Below are 19,315 nucleotides of genomic sequence, written 5' to 3'. Positions count from 1 at the left end.
TTGGTGCTGCAAAGGGGGAATGGCATGCAGTTATTGCAGAGAGCGTGTCTGAGAAAATTGAATTCCCTGTCCACAGAAGTTATTGGATGAATACAGAGGAAAATTATGTTTGACCTGGAGGGAGTCCTTTAGGACTTGAAATACTTTCAGTATTTCAGACCTTTCAGTGTGCATTGGCTTTCCTTTGGTTGAAAAGACATACGTTTTTCTATTTATTCTGTCATGCAAATGCAGGAGTTCAAAACTTTCTTACCTGACCTTTGAACAAATTTCAGGACCGTTTTTGTTACTCTTCACTCTGGAAAATTAGATTCCAGTGTCTTTTATTCAAGACAAAACAAATCACAAGGCATGTGGAATAAAGCCTGCTTTCTAGACGCTCTCTCACATGCTAGATTTGTGTTTCAAAAAGGCAGCCCCTACCTCCTGCGTGTCCTTCCCCCAGAGAAGGCTGCAGCCTGCAGGCCCCGTGGGGTGGGACAGGCTGTGGTGCCCCAGGGAAGGAAGTCAGCTGTTCACCCGTACCTGGCTCCTACTGATAGGGCTTCTAGCCAATATCTTAAAGCAAATATTTAGTGAATACCCAGAGCTACTGGTAAGGACAAGGAAGTCTCCCAAGCAGTTTAAATAATGGCTGGCTCTCTGCAAGGTGGTGGTGAGGATTTGGGATTAAAGGTATCCCAGCTCCTCTGATACAAAGTAGTTGTTTTCAGCACAATGTCTTTTTTGGTTATATCCCATGATGTGCCACTTCCTTCCACCCTTAAAATGGCCACACTCTCCTTTAATCCACAACAAAAATGAAGATTCAGTATGTAACATATGCTGCGATGTGTCTTTTCTCCTTACATTAGTAGGGTACCAGTTGCAATCCTTGCTTGGGCTGGTGCAACAAGATGAAAGATCACTTTGATTTGCTTTATCTTTTTAATCTTTGCAAAAATATTTTCTTGCACCTCACTACCTGAGCTTTCTGAAAAGAATTAGCCTACTTGTTCAGCAAACAGCTGTTTCCAGAGCCCAACCGCAGGCTTGTCATCAGGCCTTTCATGGGGAATTTCTTCCATTGACTCTTTCCAAGCCCTCTCTAGCTATTCCTTCCCAGCCTCATCTCTTTCACTGGAGTTTGCTTTTTATTTTTCAATATAAATGGTCATTGTTCAGTAACAGAAAATAATCTGACCAGAAAATCTGGCTTTATTCCACAAAGTCAGGTGCTTTTATTTTTCCTCCTGCTTGGGAATGCAACTAACAAAGCAGCAGTCACACTGGCAGCTGCCTGTTGAGGAGGAACAAGACATTAGATTGTCACATCACTTCACATGTGTCACTCAGCTGAGGATGCTTACCTTTTGCCTTTGACTACATAAAACAGAAAATACTGGAAATGCTGTTTCTGAAGTGAAGGGGAGGAGGTATGGCTTAGGGGAAAGGTGATATTTTTTAAAACAAAAAGATATATTTCTTCACACACACACCCTATTGGTAAATAATGAGACTTCTTCCAATATTATAAATGCAATTTCAAAGCTTTTAAACCTCTTACCCTGAAAATGTCAGGGGAAAAAAATTAGCCTGTTTGGCAGGATTTTTATGGAGCACTTCCTTTTCTTTCCAGAAGTTCAGGCAGCCTCAGGGAGACTCACATTATCGCTATTAGTCACCCCATGTATTCAGTCTTTTACAGGTTCTGTTTGCCCTTAGTAAGAATGGGGAAAGTCCAATGACAGTAAATCTGGAAACAAGAATGCGTGCCTTAAAAAAAAATTTTACTTTTTTTTTTTTTATTATTATTCCTGAGTTTGGCTTTACTGATAACATGAAAATTAGGATGGAAAGCTCTACATAGATAGCTTGTGGTGATCTCTCTATTTTAACAACACTAAACAGACTAAGGCTTCATTTAAGAAGTTCTTATTTTCCTTTCCCTGGCTCCCACATGTATATACTGTTCTCTTACTTTTTAAGAGCCAAGGGTCTCTTTATAGCAGGTCTGACTCTTCTCACATGAATAGCAGCTAAAACATACTGTAGACTTAAAAGAAGCTCGGGAGTTTGCAGCTGTCCTCACTGAAGTCAACAGCCTTTTTCAAGGGTTTTGTTCTCCTTGTTCTTTAACTGTAACTAAAACGTGTGTTTATAATGTCCCTGTCTAATTACCTGAACCACATGGATTACAGCATGAACCACACTTGGGCAGAGCTCAGTAGGGAGAGCAGAGAGAAAGGTAGCAAAGCTGGTTTTAAACACACTGGAAGGTGCAATACCCCTTCCAGTGTCACAAGGACTGACACCAGCCAGGCAGGCTGTACTGCCTCCCAGGGCTAGTCCTCTGCCGAGGGTTACTGGAGTACAGCAAAAGCCTCCTGAACAGGAGCCAGAAGTTTCACCCTGTAACTTGTGTGTTAGATCCAAGAAGAAGGTGCCAGGAGGATTAAGCTGTCTTTAAAATAGAGCTTTTTGAATACCAGGCTTTTAGTTGTATCTGCTTTGATCATATCCTGACTTAAGGTTAATATTTTAGAAGCTTGGCTATTAGTTTCCCTGCAAAGCAGCTCTGAACCTTTCCATATTACGAGCTTTTAAGAGCATTGCTGCATTTGAACATATCGTTCGTGCTTGATGGGTACAAACTGAAGCCTTCCTGTGGACTGGATAAGTCTGAGTATCCTGAAAATTCAAAAGATGTGGTAAACAGGTGTTGCTTCATGCGACCACAGGATTTTTTAACAGTGTTAAAGATTTAACATTAAAATGTGGACATTTAGACTTCTTAAATGCTCTAGTTCTAGCAATTCACTGATACTGCATGGGGAAATGCACACTGGCCCACAGCAACTAGTGATTTTATTTTATTCTGTGGAACCTTGCTTACCTGGTTGGCAGGGCTGGCTTAGTGCAGCACTTCTCCACTTGTGTTCTGTAACACATTAGAAGATGGACAACCAAATGAAGCGGAGGAAAAAAATAAAGATCAGACTGTCGTATACAACCTCAGGCATGTGAGCAAACAAATGTAATCAGGGGATTAGAGGGGAATAAAAGCAATAGATGAACATTAAGGTAAACCTAACTTTTATATGGTTGTCAGGGAAAACAATGGGATCTCACTGTAAGATCTTTTTCAGAGCTTTAAGTAGTTACTGTGCTTTAAAAATGAAGAAGAAAAAGTTAGGAAATACTGACCTAATGGCAGCTCTTATCTATGAATAAAGTCTCCTTAGTAAGCATTCCAAGTCATAAGCAAAGGCTTTGAAATCTTCCTCTGCTTGTAATGGAGCTGGAAGAGTTCAGTGGTAAATATGCAGCAAATGTATTGCCTGTTTCCGCTCTTTGTTCCCCTGAGAATCATTTAAACAAAACAAATTCAGTGCATGCTAATAAAGTGTGTAGGTAGCTATTGCAGCTTAATAGCCTGTTCTCAACCATTTTCCTTGGCACAGTGTTTAAGGAATGTTTCCAGCTAGGTTATGATATCTTCATTATGGACTGTTAACAGGAAATGCGTTTCCTAGTGTCGAGTCATGGCGCTGAAAATTTGTGTGCTCTTCCTATGCCTGCTGCTGCTCGGGAAGCACAGAGTTAAACACAGAGTATATGCTGCTCCCCATGGCCCTCTGTTATTGCTGCTGCCTTCTCTTGCATCCAGAGTGCTTTCCAAACAGCACATGTATTGGGAGTTTGTCTGTTTAGTGTGGGGGKTTTTTTTGTTTTGGTTTGGTTTTTTTGCTATCCATGCTAATTGCTTCTGTTTAGCTTGACTGGTTCCCTGCAATACTCTCTCCTTTCTTCACCTTCACTTCAGTGTGGAGCAGGGTAGTAAATCTTCTGCTCGTGATGTCTCTTGAATCCAGTACTCTGTGTCTAACATAGCTGTCTCGCTTAAAAGGCAGTTTATCTCTGGCCCTCTGGAAGCAGCACGGTGCTGCTGTTGGAAACCAGATGAGCGAGGGGGTATGGACGAAGGGGTCATACAGGAAGCTCTTGCAAGTTCTTCCTGCTGTCTTTAGGGGAGAAGAGTGGGGATAGACTAGGGGAAAAAAGATGAATAATTGTGGTTCACAAGCTACTCGTGTTGTATCGGTGTTGCTTTAGCCATCATCCTGTTGGAAGTTGCCCTGCAGAAGAGGCCCCTGGCACTGCTTGGGCCTGACCTGGTGCAAGCTTTGCCGCAGCTGAGCAGGGCAGTGGCCCCAGCCCGGCCCTGCTGCCTCCAAGCTGAGGCAGGAACGCGTGCACTGTGCGGTAGCTGCTCGGCAGCGACTTGCTGCATGCACAGGGGTAGGGACAAGAGAGGCAGGACAGTGACTGCCTGAGCAGAATGGTTATGAAGAAGTTACTTGCTGACATGTTCTCCAGATTCCCCTTTTCCCTACCTGGTCTCCATGCAGATCTTGTGCTGAGTGCATGTAGCTACGGTGTGAGCAGCAGCAAATGGCTATTTTCTTTAGTTATCTACTAGTCTTGGGAAAGCAGTGGAAGAAACTAAAGAAAAATCCTATGGGCCAAGGAGCTAAGAGTAGCTGGTTTCCAAAGGTTTTGTGTTGGTCGCTTGGCATCCCTAAGGCTGGTCTCCCTCTGGGGGTTTCCCTTGACTAACCACATGGGAGCTTGCACTGCTGTCTTTTTCTCCATCAGGTCATCTGGGCATGCACAGTTACCTGTGGGGTCTCCACCTGTTGGCAACCTTCCCTTTATAAGAGTAATAATTATATTGAAATTAGCTGGGGAGGCTGCTGGTAACTACAGGGTGAGAGGGAGCCAGATAATGGGGTAATAAGTGCCTCCTTTTCTTAGGAAACCGGGTTATAACACTGCTGCCTTGCGTAGTGTCCTCTAACTGATGTTCTCCCAGGTCAGTTCAGCACTTTATTCTTTCTGGTTCATTGTGAATGCATTCTCCTTCTCTGGAAGATTGATTATCTAGAAATCATCCTTGAAAGATTTTTAATTTACCTTAGGCATCTAAAGGAAACTGAAGTTCAGACACAAGATATGAAGTACAGTCTACTTTTAATCAGAACATGTTGTTCTTGTCAACTGAACTCTTAATTAGAAAGCAGCAAAACATTTCTGGTGAGTTGCAGATTAACTGAAAAATTTAGAGCAAAATTGTTCACAGTCCTGGGTCAAATTCAGTGAATAGCTCAGCTGGATTAAAAAGACTTTGAAACATTACTATTTAAAATATATTTCGATGCTTAATTGTTTATTTCAAATTGACTTTTAAAATTATTTAAACTTTAAGAAATTGAGTTGAGCCAATATCAAAATGGAATTTCTCACTTATTTTCCTTTTCTTTTTGTTAAGAAATAAACACTTAAATTTGCAGCTTTGGTTCAATCTAAAAAGAAAAATTGAGAATGGCTTCAAAACAAAAATGCTTCAAAACAAAAATATTTCTTTATATGCCTAGCACTGCTTCTAATATCTTGTTCATCTTTGCACATGTTTCTGGATATTTATTTATAACAACTTGTATAGTTGAACTCTAAAAGTTTGGTGGTGTGGTGTTTTTGGTGTTTTTTTTTTTTCTTCCCTTCTCAGAACAATACTATCTGAAAAGCTGTATGTCAAACCATGTGCTTTGGAGGCTGATTTTTATATGCCCTACTTCTTTAAATGGCATAAATCATTGATTTCAGCAGATTGGTGGTGTTCTCATTGCTTCTGAAAATGCAGCTATTGCTGTGGGTGCTTAGCTGTGGATTTAGAGCCCTAATTTTTAGCCTGGTAGCTTAAATGCCTGCATCACACCTTACATCATCTGTCACATTGGCTATATAGAAGGCTTGTTCTGGTATTCTCGAGGCAACTGTACAGCTAATCTGAACACCTCTGCAGCCCATAGTTATTGCCTTCAGCCAACTGAAAGTCATCATGAGGGCTTAACACAGATCCTTCTCTGCTAAAATGGCCAGTAAAATATCTTCTTGCAACTTGATGTCTGCTGAAATCTCTGCTTTATTGTAGATCTGTCTTGGAGTACTGGAGAGGAAGAAACAGCATCTATAGCTGGGCTGACTGGACAGCCCTCTGCAGAGGCAGCAGCGAGGGAGGCTGCCTTCTGCCTGTCTATGTTGACTGAATCGGTGCACAGCGGTCAGCAGGACTGGATGCAGCTGTCCTGCAATCTTGCGACCTGGACCACTCCCCCTGCCCCCCTTTCCCCTCCCCTTATTTCCCCCCCCCCAAATGGGTTTGAGTAGATGCAACTCTTTGATGTTAACATCTTTCTTTGGTTTTTTGTTGTTGTTGTTAAGATTTCTATAAGCAGGGTAGACCAGATCCATTCCCAAGGCTGTTGCTAAATGATCTTCGTCAGGTCTTTAGTATTAAAATTAAACTTGTATGCATAGCAGGCAGTGCCTTGTTACTCCAGAAGGCAGGTGCTCTCACTGGTTCTTCAGGTCGCACCACCTCTCCAGGCTGCAGCATTGCTCTCTGAATTCAGAGAACAAACTTCATTTTATAACTGCAAGATGGTCTGGCCTGATACAGCCAGTGTGAGCAGTCCTGTATAGCCACACCGTAAAAACCAACATATAACATGTGGAAGGCAGCAGAGGAGCAGTTGTTCAAGGAGGGTGTGTTTCTGCAGTGGCAACGGGGGCTAAAGTCCACCTCTTTCTTCATTAACTTGGCAAGGGAGAGGCTGCCTCACAGCCCAGGGCCTGCAGCTCAAGTGCAGCTTCTTGCCCCTTTTGGTAGCTGAGTGCTGCCTCTGGTGTATTGCTATTTGTAAATTGAAACAGGACTGTTTTTCTTTTTCAGTGGAAGTACTGTCCTCCTTTTGTGTAACGTCGGCGCCTGGTTGTACCAAACTGTACAGGAGCCCCTGAAGACTGTCAACTGAAGTGAGCGGTGACACTGCACAGAGTTAGGTGCCGCATCCTTGAGTCTGTTGAGGCTGACAGCCACGCGTGGCAGGGAACAAGCAAGGAGGAAATAGGGTTTCTGCGGGGAAAATGACTCCAGCAGTCTGTAGCACCTCCTATAAATTGCCATAGTTGACTGAAATCACCGCTGGTTATGTAGCGTGCTGTAAGGTGGTCTTCTCTTCTGTCAAAGCGGGCATCAATGGGTTGTCTATTCTGTCCTCATAAAGGAAGCCTGTTTTGCAGAGGACATGATGCAAAGAGCCTGCAAGCTTGAAATATCTGGATCTCTTCCAATTTCTATTCCCAGAAGTCCTGTTCTAACAAATACTACTGAATGCACATACAGTACAAAGGGCTGCAGGGAGAGATTCAGCTTGAGATGGGATCATATAAAACATCACCAATCTCAGAGTAGCACAACTAAATAACCTCCTTTGGATCTTTTAACTCAAACTGGAGTGGTTCCTTTATTTTGTGGAATCCCACTACCTGGCAAAGGGAGTAGCCTGACTAGCATGTTCAGTTACACTTTTGAATCGAGGGGGTTATTTTCCAGTCCTGCTATGGTCGTGATGTGAATTTCAAGATGCACCTAGGCAGGAATATTCAACTTGCCTGAGAGCCAGCTGGTTGAAAGTAAAGACCACTCACTACTGCAACCGGTTAGTCACCATTTGTCAGTCTAGCACAAAGCAAAATGCACAAAATTTCCCACTGTCCTTGAGTCCCCAAACTTGTCCCTTTCTCTGTCTGAGTTCTCAGTGGGTGATAGTCCTCAGCTTGTCCAGAACAATCATTATGTCCTGTTTATTTAGATTTAGATATTCACAAACCCAGTCTGGAAAGTGACTATACCAGAGCCAAGTAGTGAAGTTTGCTAAAGGAAGTTCTCTGTTCCGAGAAGTAACTGGAAAAATTCTTCTCTCTACTTCCACCAGACCAGATGAACTATTGACAAGTACAACAGTGCCACAGGCTTTCAGCTGGTTCTGTCCTGCCTCATTTTATATCTTTAAATCTCAGCATGCAGAGCCAGGTGCCTTACACATATGCTCCTGGGAATATGGTAACAAAAGCAAATGCACTCCCCAGGATAGATTAAAGAACCACCTTGAAAAATAGGCAAGTTGGAAAAATAAACCATAGTAATATAAACGACCAAAGGAAGAACAGCACAAATGTTATTAGTCATCTCTTAATTGCTCTTGGAGCCCAATATGCTTAATATCCTGAAATAGAAAGCCCATCATTTCAGTTCTGCACATTAGCAATTCAAAGAGAAACAAGGTAAGTGAGATCTCCTGAGAATGAAAACATGCATGTTTTTCATATTGTCAAACAAGTATTTTTCCCTGTATGCACCCTCTTGGTTTAATTCCTGACTCTTATATTCAGGAGCTCTAGATAAATTCCTTCTTGGACAAGGGGAAAGTTTTGCCTGTGTTTCAAGGAAGCTTATTTTATATCACATGACCTGAGCGTGCCAACATGTTGTTAGTTTAGGACACTTTTGAGTGAACAACCCTGAGAGCAGAGTCAGAGCTTTCGGACTTGTACGTTTTCTTGCTTAGCAGTTTCATGTTAAGCCTGTGCGTCAGGGGTTACACCTGCAGACTGCTTGATCCAGTATATCCACCTGATACCAATCAGCAGATAGGACCCTATCTTTTAGGCATTTTTATTTTTTATCTGCTAATAAAAATGTAGATTTTATAATTTTCTTGTAATCCCTTAAACAACTTGGCAGTTCAACTCCCCCTCTTGCAGTTTCACAGTAAACGTGATGGAAATTGTCAAAGCTGGAATGTTTGTTTTGCACCTAACAGACCTCCCTTGCAGGCCTCTAGGGACTGTCCATTGTCCTCTTGCTTTTGGCACATCAGCTATGCAAAAAAATTGTGATCTGCTGTCTTCTGTCAAAGAGCATTTCCCCCTTCTGCTTCTCTTCCCTGCATGCACGCGTGCACACACACACTTTTTCTCTCTTACTACCAGTGCAAAAAGCAGAAATATTTCAGCTCTCAGGGATATTCTGTACAATTTCTGGGTATCTGTTTTGATGTTCTAGTTCCTTGCATACAGCTCTGGTTTGGAGACATCAGATCCTTTCTGCATGATGTGCCGAGGCTATGAAAATGGTAGTTTCTTGAAATCAACTTGTGCTCATTAATTGAAAGTGCAGGGATAATGCTGTGGGATTGTGTATGACCTATAATTTTGCTCAGCATTGCATTTTATAGCTGAGCCTGCAGCTGTAATCAAGCAGGTTTACACTCTCTACTGCACTTCCCATGAAGCGTTGCTTACAGTGATATTTCTGATGATGGAGAAAATTACATATTGGAAAAAACCTTTGGTGTTGATAATTATGTGGCAGCGATTAAACTGTACTGAGTTGAAGAGCAGTTTTTTAGGTGAAAATGACCGGCATTTTAAATTGAAATGGCACTTCTTGCTATTTTCTTTGAAATTAATGTCTAGTGTTTTATGTAATTACTTTGCTATGTGTTAAGAATGTGTAAAGGTATTTATTACCATGAGTTTTAGAAATACTTCAGAGCAATAGATTAAAATTATATTTAAGAAAGGGCCAGACAAATTACTGAGCCTTTTCATTTCTAGATCATAAGTCTAGTCTCATGGTTGCTCAAGAGCCTATATGACTAGGCAATGAGGCAGATGTGCACTGTCTATATAGAGCTGTCCCTAGTTATGGGGAGTGACCTGAGGAGAAAGCTTGAAGATGCTTGTTTTACATTGTGATAGGTTGACCATGAAGCTGGCATTTGCCCAAAGGAAACAAAAGTTCAGACTTTGAAATAACCTTGCAGAGGGGCCAAAGACTTCTTAAGGCTAGGGTGTTTTTTTGTCTCTGTTAACTAATCGCCACTTGGAGAAAGCTTGGGTGAATAGTACTTATTGCTATATCATTTCCAGGAGGAGGAATTATTTCATTCTGCAACGTTCCCAGTCTTGGTGCACTTCACAAGAGCTAAATTCACATGCTGCACCTGTCTCCTAAACAAGCTCGGTGGTATAAGTGACATTTGTGGCATCTGTTGAACTGATGTCCAGCTCTCCACTACTGACAAATTCTGAAAGTAAGAGTGAAGACAACAGAAATAACAACAGAGAAGGAATGAAAAGGAAGTCTTTTGAAATTAGGTCTTTAAAAATATTTTTTTTCATGCATGTTCAGTAATCCTATATTGCTGAGAGCTAATATTTAAAGCAAGGGTCACTGAAGTGGAATGAATGGGCCAAAATAGTTTTTGGGGAACACTTTGGGATTAGGATCCCCACTGTTAACTTTGTACAATGGGAACAAAGGAAACTTTTTGTTTCTCGTTTGTGTTCTGGTCTTATAACATGTCCTAGAGCCCTGGAGTCCTCCCTCGTTAGGTTAGGATAATTGATCTGGTGTTCAGCTGTGAGCAAGGAAAACAACTGAAAAAAAACATTTCTTTTAGAACTTAGAATATCCATGGTGCAGTGAACTTTGCTTTTAGAGTGAAGAGAGATGATGTTGGCAGTGCTGTTTGGGCTACAAGTATGGAGGGAGATTTTAACCTTGCTTTGATGAGGAGAGAGCTGGGTATAACGTACCACGTGGGAGAAGAACGACGAACATTGTACTTGAAAGGCTGAACTTTTAAAATCGCTCTGAAGAATGCTCCAGACGCCTGTTTTGTAGCCTGTGACTAAGGAAAGTCTGTCACTGTCAGGCCTGTGCTATCGATTACCTTGTGCCTGCCGGATGGCTGTGATAGCCAATTGACAAGATCACAGGACAAAATAGCAGGGGGTGAAAACTGATGTTGTTCCCAATGAAAGCTGGTTATTCTCTGACCTGTAAAAAACATTTTTTTTTTCTAGAAAAATAAAGAACTAAATTCATGTACAGGGGTACATTCACAAAACTCTCTGAAACTCTCTGCTTTTACCACTGAATTTTTTTATTTTTATTTTTTGTGGCCAGGCTCCAGTAAATAATAACTAAAGAGAGGAAAAGGCTTTTTAAGTTGGTTCATTCGGTCTTCCCTGTAAGAGGTGGAAATCACTGGGGTTTGCAGGTTCTGTTGCTTTGGCCAATGCACCCTTAGATGGTTCAGCTGATTGGACTCCTACTAACTGCCCGGGGAGACTATTCTACAGTTTGTTCCACTGTTTGTCAGTTGTTTTAATATTTAGCTTAAATTTTGCTTTGTAATTTTTTTTTCCTCTTCCTAGAATATCTGCAAGGCACCCAAGGGGTACCAATAGCAGTAGCAGCAGGGGCAGTATCCATTCTGTTACATGTGCTACTTAGCATGACAGAGCCAAAAATACTTGTCTAGTATTTTGTTGTGAACACCCCTAGATGTAAAATGTTGGAGAGTTTTCTATGCACAGCAGCAAAATGGATTATCTGAGATACATTTGAAAACTTTCCACAATGCATTGTTACAAGACTTGTCTTTATTTTCTTCAGGGCTTGTGCCTTAAGGTTTCTTAGTATTAAAAGAATTTACCTGTACTGATAACACTTGAATGTTCATCTGCTCTTCTAACATATGGAACTTGTAACATAAACTATTTTGCATATGTGGAATGATGACACAGAAGGAAAAATGTTCCTGTTGAGATACATGCTGATGGATTAAGAGTTTGGTATGACTCTGGGGCAAACACATTAATAATGCAAGCTTCTGAAACTGTATCATGGAATATAAATGTCTAGAAAGAATGAATACAGACTGCACACACTATATGCGTGCACACACACGCGCACACACACACAYACACTGTAGGGGTTTTGTTTGTTTTTAGGCCAAACTCGCTTCATTTGAACACAATGAACTACATCAACTGTTTATCTTTCCATACAATTAAACTCTTAAAAACAATTATCCCTTCCCCTCCCCACCTCTTAACACATATATACACTCCTGCCTTTCAGCAACCTGAAAGTAGACCCTTCTGAATAAGCATGCCTCTCCAGGCAAAAGCACAGCTCTTGCAGTGAGCCTCATTGCAGGCAGGATGAAGCAATCAACCTCTAGGTCTCCACTGAGCAGAGCCTCACAGAGGGGAATTTGTTGCTATTTCATTCTGCAGCTGAAGAAACACACAGTAGTGGCAGGGAGTCTTGGGGCAGCTGATTTAAAGTTTTTTTTTTTTTTTTTTTGCAAGCTGTTTCTTACTATCTGACATTCATAAAATTCACCTTGAATAACTGGTGTTCCACCTGAACTCTTAAACCCCTACCAGAAGAGCATCCTGCTGGCTGAATCCATTCAGACCATCTCTTGAGCTACATCAGATGGTACCAGCAGTACTGAAACCCAATGGGTAATGCTTTTTATCCCCACCCATTAAGTATTCAACTCCTTTCTAAGAAATTTTGATAATATGAGCAGTAAATTCTCTTCCCAAAGAGAGCTTCCCACTATCTTCACTTTTGCTCTCAGAAAATGAGGTAAGATTGAAAGAGTATAATTGCTTCTGGGCAGTTTGTGGCCAGCCACATGGTGGAATAATTTGGACAGAAATTTTAATTTAATGCGGAGCTGCTAATCAACATCAAATGTGAATGTCAGTGGCTGGTAACTTTAATTGGGTATTTGTTTAAAAGTATTACAGGAAATATATACTTGAAACATCAAAGACTGAATTTTAGAACTTCAAACAATATTCTGGTTATGTTTTTGAGAAGGGCTGTCACCAGATCTGTGCAGTTTAACTGGCATAAATAGACTTACAAAGAATGATGTTAGAAGAAAATCATAATGGTGGCAAAAACATGGTTAGGAAATGCAAGCATCAAGGATGCCTGCATGCTCTTAATTTGCTCCTCCTTTCACCCCATCTCTATGTATTGTGGATACGATTCTTATTTGATCACACACTACTTTTACAGCAGGATCTCTGCCTCATGAATGCTCACAGTGTATCTGCTCTGGTGAGAAGCTGGAGCTGTAGAACAAAGGTGATTCCTCCAAAGGAGAAGGACACTATCTGGTCTCGCTGTCCACACTCGATAGGACAAAATGGGCTTAAGCTGTACTGAGGAGATTAAGGTTAGACTCCATGAAGAAACTGCAAACAGTTCCAATAGCAGAAATAGCTCCATTCCCAATGCTGGTCTTGTGCTTTGATGACTGGTACTGCCGCCATCTTCCAGGTGACTCTATACCAATGCTTTGCTTTTAAGGGTATGGACTAGATGACTTCCAGGTCCCTTCCACTCCTGTTCACCCTAAATCTGTCTTCTACTTTTTCTTCACTAACAGCAGAAGTTGAAAGGCCTGTGGCAAATGTGACAGACATTGGCAGAAAGAGAAGAGTATTTGTCAGGTGAAGGCGGCCCTAGAGAAAAGGATCCTTTCACAGGCTGTGCCACAGAGCTCCTGTGAGGTGCTGCAGATGTTTTTCACCTATTGGTTGTTCCCAGTTAATGTTCTGGGTGTGCCCACCTGTGGTCTCACTTGCAGGCGTGTTAAACCCTCAAATTTTAAACTGAAATTTGTGGTTTGAATATGTGCTCTGAATACATAATATTGAACTTTCCAGAAAGCTACATCTTTCTGTGCGTCAGTTGCCTTCCTGTAAAATGAGGGTAATACAGCATTTTCAGGGGATTGCATAACTAAGTTTGTTAGTACTTCCAAAGCACTTGGATTCTCTAGTGATGTGCACTGTGGATGAGGCCATAAGGAAATTAAGAATTCTGTCCCCACAGCAGGGTTTGAACAGTGCACTATAAAGAAGGCCAAGGGCTGCACGCTGAGTGACAAGATGAAAACAAAATATTGAATGACTGCCGATGAAGTAAGTACTTTTCATTCTTTGTATTGAATGAGGCAGGGATGCCATGGAAAAATCATATGCGGTGATCTTATTCAAGATTGTTTAATAAATCAGTCTCCTTTTGCATAAGGATTATGGTGTCTGACTTGCCTCCGTCTCTTCTGTGAGGGTTTTAAAGTAATCATATACTTGTAGGATGTTATGCACAAGCATCTATATTAACTTAAAAGAAAAGAAACAACCCCAACAAAAAACCCAGCTCTGTGAATTTGAAGTCTGCGTGATGCATCAGCTGGTGGATCACTCAGCTCAGCACATGGACTAGCTGATGGTAGTGGCAGGCTGAATTCTCCACACAAATCAGTGCTAGAGATGTGGGGTCCTTCTACCAGGAGCTGGACAAATGTTTACCCATGGCAGGGAAACAATGAGGTTCGGGTATCCTGGTTCCTTCCCAGATTTGGGAAGGATTATAGAGAACCAGGCATAGGCTTTTTCGTCCCACTCCTTGTCATATGCTCATTTCCCCCTTGTCAGCCCTAGATACCTTTTGTGGCCACAGTCTTGAACTTCTCATTTCTGGATCCAATTACAGCCAATCCTGGTGCCCTCAGTTTTCCTTTCTGTTACAACAGAATCCCCACTCCAAATTATATTCCTTGTCCTTTGGCCTTGTTTTTTCCCATGTTAAATTCAAATTTCCTTTGTATTGTTTGAATGGAAGAAAGTGGCTTATTGCAAAAAGGCAGGCTATGTACTACGTCCAGCTCCTGGCCCACCACAGCCTGGAGCCCAACTGCAAGGGGAGTCCCAGCTGTTTCCCATCGCTTCCTAGTACAGCATATTCTGTGGGGATTGCGCATGTGCAATGTAGTCAGGTTTGGCCCCAAAAAAAAGGGTGGTGGACTGTTTTACACAGAAAATTCAAAAGTGAACAATTTCTGACACCTTTAATCCAGAAATGGCCAAACCACTGAAACCATTGTGCTTTTCTGTGAGAGGTGTTGGGCAGCTTATATATGCTTCCCTGTCTGCAATGTTCTGTAGTTGTGCTGTTACTGGCAGCAATGGCCTGAGGTTGTGAGGCACAAGCTGTAGGAAGATTTAAAATCTCTTATTGGAACAAATGATAGAGCTGAAGAAAACCAGCAAGCTTCAAGACCTGAGGATGGATTTATATGCCTGAGAGCCCATCACTTTGGGGTACTGGTTATGCCACGAAGAGCTATTACTTCTCTGTACAGACCTCACCAGTCTTGGAGCATTTAGCACAGATTATGTTGGACAAGGTGATGCTGTGGCCTCGTGGTTTTGGAGTGAGCTTGAAAGCGTGTAAGCAAAGCATGTCTGGGTGCAAACAGGGTCAGACGAGGGTCTACTCTAATGTAAAAGGGATCTGCAGGTGCCTCATCTTTCCCTATAGAAGATATGGTTGGGCCATACAGTGTTTCAGCTGCCTGAGGCCTACCAGGAGGTCTAGGTAGTCTACGCTGAATAAAAGCCTTCTATGTTTAGAGGTTTAGTCATTGCTCCCTAGGCCTGAAGTACTGAGCTGTAGCTGATGAGATGAGCTGTAGTTACCTCTCTGGCTCCTTCTCTGCCACCTTGTGTGCACTCTCTGGTCTTTTCCTGCCCAGAGACCTGTCACACCTGGCTAGCCCCGGCTGTAATGCTCCACTGGCAGCCCTGGCTGGGACTGTTTCAGGTGATTAGCAAGAAAAGCTAGAAAAAAAAGACAGATTTTCCACTTGCTGATAACATCCTCACTTACCACAAAAAACTGGGAAAGCCAGTGTCAAGCTATAGACTAGGTGACCATGCCCTATTGAAAGTTGGGTGAGAAGAAAACTTGTGTGTTAAATTGGCAACAGAGAAGTATGTAACAAATCAGGGGGAATTAATGGGATGCTGGGATTTCTTTTCTCCCCACCCTTCCATCAAGTGTATGATGCTGGAGCTCATTCTCCATGGGGTGCTGGCTTTTATATTGGTCACTTGTTACCCTGTGGCAGTCAGTAGAAAAGAACTGTTTTTTGTCAGCCTCTTCTGTGGGATAGCCCTGGTCTGGTGACTGAAATTTAGGAATTAAGTTGAGTCTCTTAACAGCACTCCTGTGAGTTGTATCCCCTTTAGGGGAGAATGTGGAGTACCTTGTTCTTTATTCCAACAACTTCTTGTCTCCAAAAACTCTAAAGTCTTTATTTTGTAGGATGTAATCTGGGATAGTGTAAAATGCCAGGCATTGCAACAACCCCTGAGAAATGCTGTGGTTTTCCAAATGAAATGGACTGTGCATTGGACGGAGACTGAGGTATGGGTATCCATGTGGATACAGCTGATATGGGGTATGTGTACCACCAGAGGGTATATAGAAAGGCATCTGTCTGATTGTAGCCAGCCTTTGTTCTGCCTGATAAAGTAAAACCTGAAGGAATGATGCAACCTCCAATATAACATTTCTCATTCCTTTTTGCGGTCCCTCTCAGGCAAATGATGCAACATCTGAGGCCGTTGGCACATTGAGCTGATCTCACAGATGGCTAATGAGGAGTCAGAGAAGCCAAAGGTGAACCTGAACCAAATAAAGGGTATAATGGGCTTGATCCCTTTGTGTAACTTCTTATGATCAAATAGTATTACCTCAGCAGAAAAGAAGACCAAAAGAGATTATATTCCCCTAGGACTCCCTAATTTTAGATTACAAAGTGAGTTAGTCAGATGAGAGATGCTCAAAATGAATAGGATCTGCTTTCCATACATGCTTGGGAATTCCTTGCTTCAATAACAAAAACCATTAATAGAGCAGTGGCAAAGAGCTGAAATTCTCATTTCAGTCAGTTTTTGCCCTTACTTACCCTCGTGCAGACATGTTCTTTCCTGGTGGCCTGGTTCAGCTGCAGCCAAGGACACAAAGTCACTTCCTTACTGATGCTGCTGATACCTGCACTGCAGAGCACCCTGCCAGTTACAGATTTTTTAAAAAATCCATATTTTAAAGTTTTTTTAAAGGAATGCATTGCATCCGGTGGTTGAGGCACTGTAATTATAACAATTTGTCACTGTCCCTAGTGTTTCTGCTTCATAAAATAAACAGTGGCCTTATGATCTTTCAAAAAGTGGTGACCTTAATCAGCTTTTCCCTGATTATAGCTATCATCCTCAGTAAGTGCTCAGTTAATGATCCCTTGTTCATTGTGAAGCTTGAAATAATGCTTGGAATATAATGCAATTAATTTCGAGATGTCTTGTTAAATCTGTTGGAACTCTTATTTTAGCTCAACCAATGTTAGTAATGATACTATTGAGGGAACGTGGGTTTCTTTGACATTGTACTCTGAGACTTATTGATTAACAATAATAGAATCTGGCCTGACCTGTCTATCTGGAATTTCAAATAAAAAACTGCTGCTGCAGCATCAACAGCTAATTGACTGAACAATTTTCCCCCATCGGATATCCTAAAGATAGAAGAATAGAGATCAGTGCCTAATTGTTTTCTAATGGAGATGGTTGGTATATAAACTGCTGTTGCATTAACCGAACAATACAGGTTGCCTTTTTTCAGGAATTAGGTAGAAGCTAAATTCAGTGTGCCTGTGTGAAGAAGTGGTTCATGCAGAGCAGCTATGTGGTGTATTACTAGGCCTCTTGCAGAGAGTTTTCGAGGGCTGATTATTACTCCTTAGTGAATAAAACTCAAATGCTGTTAGGAGTCCAGGGCAAAACCAACACCTGCTTGTTGTGCTGCAAAGGAAGCTTGAAGTACTACTGTCCAACAGTCTGGGCATGTCTGTGACTGCTGTATCTTAGTACTAATAGTGAACAAGAAGTGAATCCTAAAGCACCAACTTGTATTCAAAAGCCAAATTCCGTAAATCAAATAAGTGCCCACAGAAGAAGTGAGGAGGAAATGACAAGGGACTCAAATTGTTTCCAGGATGTTGCTGCACAAATATTAATAGAAATCAAGAATTTCTAGGCCAGGTACCTTAATAAATTATCTGATCTCCAAAGCAAGCCCTTAGAAATCCTGCTATTGTTGTACATGTGAACTACCAGATCTCGAAAGTTATACAAATTTTCACCCTGAAGCAGGCTCCGTGCCCATGTTCTCCAGCATCCTTTCCCCACTACTGACTGTGTCAAAGGATGAGTGAGAGCTCCAGGGAATCCTAATCCTATCTCAGTCCCATCCTAATCTCTAATAGTTGCAGACTGGCTTAAAGCCTGAAGCATAAAATTTATTCTCTCTTCTTAAATTTGAATAATTAGTTGTAACTGTATTCTCAGTAGCCATATAAATAGTTCTGTCTCTTTTTGAATTCTGCTGCGCTTCTCAGCACCCTGGAGCACTGAGTTCCTTGCCCTTCGTGAAGTGTTCACCTTTTCTTATAGTTTTGAAGCAATTACTTTTTAGGGCCATCCTTGCTCTTGTATTACTAGCTGGGGAGAACAGGAGTTCTACATCTTGAATCATTCGTAATTCACCTCCTTTTTCCAGCTCCTCCTTAAAACTCCAAGTTTCTCATTTTAATTACTTTAATCTGAGCTTTTCTAGGTCTTTGTTCCTGCTAACCTCTTCTGAAAACCTTTTGATTGTTCAATAGTCATTTTTAGTATAAGAAATACTGAGAACGTTGTTCCAGGTGGCCAGCCCATTCATTCATCTTTCAGCTTGATGACACTTTCTGCATTTATCTTCATCTCATTCCTTATATATCCTTCTTGTGTCCTTCTGATTGAAGTTGAAGATTGAATATAAATCTTTACTGAGCTGTCTAGGTTTGAAATATGTGGCTGTTTTTCCTAGTATATACATATAAGTTAAGAACTAACAAAAATTTGGGGGGGAGGGAGTCCTAGGACTTCTTTCTCCCCTCCCCTATTGCATGCTTTTGCATGTTTTCTTGCCTTCCTGCCCGCATGAGAGCTAAGATTTACTAAAAGCCTGGGGAGATTGCTCTGTGTTCTCACCAGCCTGAAAGCGCCATGCTGGAACTGAAACTACTTTAAAATTGCTCTGCAATTTTACTGTCACAGCAGAACGTTTAAAGCATTCTTTACTGCTCCATTCAAAGTTTTAGCAATTCACTTTACAACTGTGCAGTCGTGTTTTAACTGTGGTGTGCACTTGGATTAATTAGGAGCCAAAGCAGGTTTTTATTTGAAACAAAATCTGTTTCAACATAAAGGCCCAAGGCGATCTGAAAAATTCCAAGCTCCTTCCTTGTTTTCTCTTTTTATGGCATTTCTTTGTGGACTTTTATTTCTGTAACTTGGCAATACAGCAGTAAATGAGGAGGTTGCAGAGTCTGAGTCCAACTATAGACAAACACAGGGTATAAGCAGCAAAACTGAGGAAACATGTAACAACTTAGCATTATTAAGCTTTATTCTCATCAAGATCTAATGGGTAATTACAGTTCCAGGTTCTTTCATATAGATTTATGTATTTGGATAGTGGGACCCATGATTATGACTTTGTCTATGCCTATATAAATACAGCTTATCAGCCATCCCCTGGATCCTGTTTCATGGTGTCAGCAAGTTTAACATTTATTAACAACAGGATGAAGCAGGAACATGAAAGCAATCTGCTTCCCAGTAGCTTCTCAGTTTACTGAGCAGCACCCAGAATAAAATC

This window comes from Apteryx rowi, unplaced genomic scaffold (genome assembly GCF_003343035.1).
Source record: "Apteryx rowi isolate R43461 unplaced genomic scaffold, aptRow1 scaffold_3, whole genome shotgun sequence".
NCBI lineage: Eukaryota > Metazoa > Chordata > Aves > Apterygiformes > Apterygidae > Apteryx > Apteryx rowi.
This window is presented reverse-complemented; position numbering follows the sequence as displayed.